Consider the following 6,389-nt stretch of genomic DNA (forward strand, 5'->3'; position numbering starts at 1 on the left):
TCCTCACCAGAGCAGATCCCTCTAGACCAATTAGCTACTTGCATTTGTTGCCGATTTTCTTCCTCAGAAGGCTGCAAACCTGCTCAGGCTGGAAGGTTGTTGCCTGCCCACTGTGCTAGGACTTTACAGCTGAAGGATTCAGAGAGAAAAGGGTGAGGATTGCTCTCTGGGGTCCCTGGGTCATGCCCCAACACCTCGGCGTCTCCTGCCCTCTATTGAGCTCCCTTTCAGGAGCAGGACAGGCCTCATGCCCCAACTGCACAGAAGTAGGGCAGCTTTCTGTGTCCCTCTGGTATGTTTCCCACCCTGATCCTAGAGAGGAAGAGGAGAGAAAAGGGAAAAGACTGCTCATGGGCAAAGATTACAATCCAGGAAGAGATGAGAAACAGAGGACTACACACAGAGAATGATGCCCCTCCAGGCAGGAGATCTCTGTGCTGCGCTGGCTCCCCTCCCACCTCAGCAGCCAGGGGAGTGATGTCAGTCAACCTCCTTCTCTCTCTGGGCTTTCTCATTTGCAAGGTCACATCCCCCTGAAAGAAATGCTGTCTGAGGATATTTTTCAATATGTAATAACAGAATTGTTTGTTTGTTTTAACATTACTATTTCACAAATACAAATTTAGCACTGACATCAAAATTAAGAGAAATCACTTTTTTCTCTAGATTTCCCTTGTCCCTGGTTCACCTTATTGCATAAGGTAGTACACACTGCATTCATTGATGGCAAAACAACACATATATTTGAAAGCGAACAGCTGGAATTGAGGGGAACAGTACCCCAGGAAGGTATTCCTCTTCATTCTCTTCTCTCTGAGAATCTGTGGGGAAAAGTGGCGTTGCCCCTCCACCCCAACCCAAAGAGGACCCTGCTCCCTCCCTCCCATTCTTATAGGAGGAAACTTCCCTAGTTCTCAAGTAGAAAGTTGGGGTGGCCCAAAGCCCAGCATATGCCCTGGAGCCTTAGGAGAAATGGACAATGGCAACACAAAAGTGTGACTGACAATATGTTGTAATTACAATAATGATTTATAAATAAGCACTCTAGAATGACTGGTTAGGGACACACAGAGGGTCTCTGGTGAGTACAGCATAACTGGAGGAAAAGCCTGTATCCCCAGATAGCAGGATAGCAGGCAAAGTTCAGAGGCTCTCCTTGCAAACGGTCATCTGGAGATGTGTGCCCAAATAGTTAGCAAGGACTTGTTAACAACCACTCTGAGTAGAAAAGGAGGAAAACCTGAAAACCTAGGTCCAGAGAGCTGGGCCAGGCCCTTTAGTCAGTAAGGGCTCAAGTATGCGGAACATGCAGTGGGGGGAAGTTGGGGTGGGGGAAGTTGGCCCATGGGAACTAAGAGTAGGGGAGGGGAAGAGGGAGGAAACAGAAACCCACCCCAGGCTGAAGTGTGGAGACAGAAGAGACGCAGGAGTGCTGAGCCTGGATCTCAAAGCCCCAGCTGCTTTCAGGACACACTGGGTCCCTAGAGCTTTGTGGCCCCACCTCCTCAGGGCCAAGGCCCCAAACAACAGGGAGCATGGAGTCAGGAGTAATGAGCTTACCAGGGTTCCAGGTACCCTGTCAGCATTCCGCATGCAGCTTCTCCAAAGCAAGGACATCATCTCCTGCAAACGCTTCCTCCACCTGACTGCCCCATTTCAGCTAAAAGAACCAACCTCATTACCCAGACACTGAAGTGTCAAACCCCAGCCAATCAAGTGTCTGTTCCAGAAGATATCTACTTTCACAGTTTTCTAGAATCAGTCCCTTCTTTTCCATTTTTACTGCCAAGTTGCTGCCTTCATTACGTCTCACCTGGACCCTATCTAGTTTTCCATTTTCTCCCTCCCTTCTTTCTTTGTCCCCTTGTGACCCAGCCATACCTTGCTGCCAGTCCACCCTCTGCCTGCTCAGAAACTTGTCAGAACCAAGTCCTCCCCTTGCTGCCTGCCAATTCAAGTTCTCATCTAGCACCCTGCTGGACTGATCTTTTGCAGTGTCCATTTCCTCTTCTTCCAGGGACATTAGCTTTCACATACAGTCTGGGGGGCTGCATACCATGCCACCAGCCCTTCCCTTCCACCAGCCAAGGGAGGAAGCATGTCCTGAGGCTGGACCAACTAGACATCTCCTCCTTAGGATGTGACTCCCAAGCTGTGGTGACAAAATTACAGAGCACAGCTGGAACAGATTTATCCTGGTGACAGTGGTACCCTGAAGAGGCTGGTCCTTGACTCCTGTTGTACCCACACCAAGACCCTGGAGGGGAGCTGGGTCCTGAGTTATCCCTCTGATTTTGGGAGTTTCCATAGCCCTCCAAGGAAGTCCTTTCCTGCCAAAGTCAGCCAAGTTGTTGCTTGTAACCAAGCTGGATCTTCTCATTATTTTTTGAAATACCTCTCCTACGCTTCAACTAAAAGGGAAAATTTCCCAAAGTGCCATGGTGGACTCTCTCTGCACCTGTTGGCCTGCACACCTATTGGCCTGCACACCTCTCCAGCCCACAGGCGCTGCTGGAACTCTGCCCCTTTAGGGCCCAACTCAAAGTCCTCTTTTGAACTCTGTACTTGGATGACTTCTACCTCCTTTAAACCTACAAGAACTGGCTGCCCCTTCTGCCTTCCACTGTAGACACTGGTGTCTTATCCTTCTCCCAGGGGACAACGACTTGGACATTGTCTCCTCCACAACACCCAGCATAGTTCCAGGCTCAGTAAAATTCACCAGGCTCTGGGGGCAGACAATCCAAAGGACAATTACAGGTTTGCTGAGCAAGACAGTGAGTGACAAAAAGCACAGCATGTGCTGTCAGAAAGACCTGAGTCTGACTTCCGGATCCTCCACTTACTTGCTGTTTTTGGGCAAGTCTCCTAAGTTCTGTAAACCTCAGTTCTCCAATGAAAGAATGACAGTATGCCGACCTTGAGCCATTGCTGTGAGGGTCTAACATGTGAGAATATCTAGCACGGGGTCGGGCTAGGAGTAAGCACTCAGGGGACAGCAGCTGTTATTCCAGCTATTCAGAGCTACTGCTTTAGCAGATACTCCATCGGAGGGTTGGAATCAGGAGTCCTTGGCCTCTGTGTGACCCACAGTGCACCTCTCTGTTCCTCAGTAACCCCACCTGGGTCTACATCTGCCTTATAAACATCCCAAAAACCACAGGTAGAAAATGCTTGGCAAGTAAAAACACAATGTAAGTGATTCCTTCTGTTTTTCTAAATTTCAGAGATTCTCAGGCATCTTGTCCAGTGTGCAGCCATGGCCAGCACCCCAACCTGCTTGGTCTGAGGGACAGGGATAAGGCAGATGAAGGCCTGGTTCGGCGTCTGCTTCCCCATGTCCACACAGCCACCCCTTTTCCAAGGTCTTGGTGCCAAAATGTCCTGCTTTTGTGGGGCCTTTCTTCAAATAACCGTGGGGCAGTTTCAGCTGTGTGGTTACAGAGGGACTGAGAGCTCAGGCACCATAAGTCATCCCTACCATTAACCTAGCTAGCACTAGGCAGCATGAGAACAGAAGAAAAGACCAATCCAGGGCAGCTGCCAGAACAAGCCCAGATGGGGAAGCAAGGTGGGAGGATTAATCTCCCAAGCAACTGTCATGGCCACAAACCAGTGGTTCTCAAGCGTTATCACCAAGGAGCTGGGTAGAAATCAAATTCTAGGCCTCACCCAGACTGCCTGAATCAGAAAACTCTGGGAGTGGAGCCCAGCAATCTGTGCCTTAAACAGCTCTCCAGGGGATTCTGATGTCTGGTCAAGTATGAGAAATCTGCCCTAAACATTTAACTGGCAAGACTCTCCAATTTAACTTAAATTTCTGAACATTTACCATGGGCCAGCTGGTGATATTTCGGAAATAAGGACACATCTGAAGAACTTCCACAGTCTAATGGGGACCAAAATCAAGTACATGAATACACAAGGCAAAGGAATCAGCTTTCCACCCTCTTACCAGACCCCACACCTCAGATCTTCTCTTGCCATGACTGGAGAAAAGGAAACCCCAGTTCTAGGAAACCTGCTCCACATGCTGCTATTTTGGATTTCTCATGGTTGCAGATAGTTTTCTCAAGAAGAGAGTAAGTCTCACCCTAAGGCATGTTTCACGTCCAGAGGTTTGGTTCATGGAGAAATGGTCCATGAGGCCACACCCAGTGGTTCTTAGCAGCTTGGAAAGTGGCACTATCTGGGGTTTGGGCTCAGAAAGTACCTAGAGGGCCGTGAACATGCCACAGCATCACAACACTGCATTCCCGGGCAGGGTCGCTTCCTCAGGTCCCTAGCAAGCTTGCATGTGAGCACACAGGCAGACATAAACATGCACACAGACAGTTGGCCCCCTAGCCTCCCTTCCTCCATTCTCAAGTTACAAGGTTAAAGGCTTCCTATTCACAGCCAAGGGGGAGGGATGAGAGAGCGGGTACTAAAGCAGGGAACCATCTGGTTCAGATCAAGATTGCTCATTCAGGACCCCGATGAACTCCTAGAGCCTTCCCGCCTGCCGAGCCTTCCTGATGGTTCAAAGATTCCCCTCCCTCCCCCCACTTCCCACTGGGAAACTGAGGATTGGGCTGGGAAGCGATGATCCAAAGGCAAATCTGCCAAGGAAGATGAGGAAACAAAAAAGTGAATTATACAAGCAAGCCTCTGTGCTACCTCTCTGAGCCCTGGCTCCCTCTTCCCTTCAAATCATGAACACCACGACTAAACTTGAGATCACCACCTACAGACACACAGTCTTCCTCCACAAAGAGCTCAGGGCACCTGGCAGGCATCCTTCCCTGAACAGGCAACCCCCTCCAAAGTTAGCGGTAGAACAAGATGAGGCTTAGGGGTGTGGACTCCCAGACTCTTCTTATGCCTCCATTCTCCACCAAGGTAGGAGGTTCCCTCCATCTCAGGGACTTCAGAGTCCACCAGGCATAAGAGGAAGGGATGACAAACCAGTTTCCAGACAACTGTCCCAAAAACAAGATGGGAGTGTGCGTTACTGGCTAGGAATGACTTACCCAGGGATCCCAGAGTACCCTGAACTCCCATCTGCAGCTTTGGCTGAAATAGGCTGCTATTCCCTTTCCACCACCAGCACCTCTCTCTCCCCTTTCCCCCAACACCACCTTAGACTCTTTTTGACAGTGCTTTACAGAGCTATATAGCAAGAGGCAAGATGGATGTAGTTGGTAAGAAACAGAAATCGAAAGGCTAACTTGAGCAAACAAGCAATGGGTGGGTGACTCTACAGGTAGAAAAGGCCAGGAGTAGGATAAGGGAAGGAGGAGGGGGAAACAGAAGTAGGAGAAAGCTAAAGGGGAAACTAAGGCGGGCTCAGCCCAGAGCTGCATCAGGGGGCTAGGAAGTTTGGTCCAGTCACAGAGGAATGACTAGAGGGAAGAAATGACTTCCATGCCAAGGCAGAGGCTCAGGCGAGCCCTACAAGACTGGGGCCAAGTTCCTGGTTTGTGCCAAGCCTCAGTTTCTCCAAAGTGGGAAGGAGGTAAAGCTGTTAGGTTTCATCAGAGAGAACTGGGCCACTGTGGGTGGCAGTGCCAGGTAGGGAAAAAGGAAAGGTGCTGATGGTGCAAAGACAGCCTCCAGCCAAGAGGAGTGGGGCAGGGGTCTCCAAGTAGTGCAGAGGCCGGGAGCGCGCGCGGAGTTTGGGGGTGCGAACTAGGCAGTGGGCTGAAGTCAGAACTGGGGCAAGGAGCGCTTCCTAGGGTTGGGGCTGGGGGCTGGGGACTGCCACCAAGGAGTGGAGCAGTCGCGCCTGGAGGACTGGGAGCGGCTGGAGGTGCGGAAGCAAAAGGCGGGGATGAGGCTTGAGGCCAATGGAAGAGGATCCCCGCCCCTACGGGGGAGCCCAGGGCCCCGACCCCAGGGAAGTTGCCGGGGTGGACTGGGCGGGTCTGGGCCGCTGGCAGAGTCAGTTGCTCGCGCAGAAGGGGTTCAAGGCAGCGAGGGGCCCGGGGTACCCCACATCCTGCCCGCCCTCATCCCGCCCGCGCACCTCAGTCAGCGCTCGGCGCCGCGCGGGCCATGCTTGCCGCTCCTGTCGCCGCCTCCGCCCGTGCAGAGAAAGCCGCTGCCGCCGCCGCCGCCGCCGCCGGCGTCCAGACCCGTTAGCTCCGCGGCTCCCCTGCCCGCCCGCAGCGGGCTAGTCCCGCCCTTGCCGGCCCTGCCCTCCCAGAGAGCTGAGCCGCCGCCGCCGCCGCCGCCGCCGCCGCCGCCGCCGCCGCCGCCGCCGCCGCCGCCGCCGCCGCCGCCGCCGCCGCCGCCGCCTCAGCCCAGCCCCTCCCCCCACCCTAGCCCAGCTGAAAGGGAAGGGTGGGGGCAAGGGGTTAGCTGCCCCCTCCCCATTCACATCCTTCTGGTCTGTCCCCTCCCACCGC

At 52.9% G+C, this 6,389-nt stretch overlaps 1 protein-coding gene across 1 annotated transcript in view; it reads right to left on the reverse strand.

The window, feature by feature from the left end:
- Positions 1-6,161, reverse strand: part of ST3GAL2 (ST3 beta-galactoside alpha-2,3-sialyltransferase 2) — a 42,932-nt gene extending 36,771 nt beyond the window's left edge. The window contains exon 1 of the mRNA XM_031458102.2: positions 6,008-6,161. The gene's annotated coding sequence lies outside the window, so the exon portion shown is untranslated. The remainder of the gene's footprint in view (positions 1-6,007) is intronic.
- Positions 6,162-6,389: the final 228 nt, after the last annotated feature.

Source organism: Camelus dromedarius, chromosome 9 (genome assembly GCF_036321535.1).
Source record: "Camelus dromedarius isolate mCamDro1 chromosome 9, mCamDro1.pat, whole genome shotgun sequence".
In the NCBI taxonomy this organism is placed as follows: Eukaryota; Metazoa; Chordata; class Mammalia; order Artiodactyla; family Camelidae; genus Camelus; species Camelus dromedarius.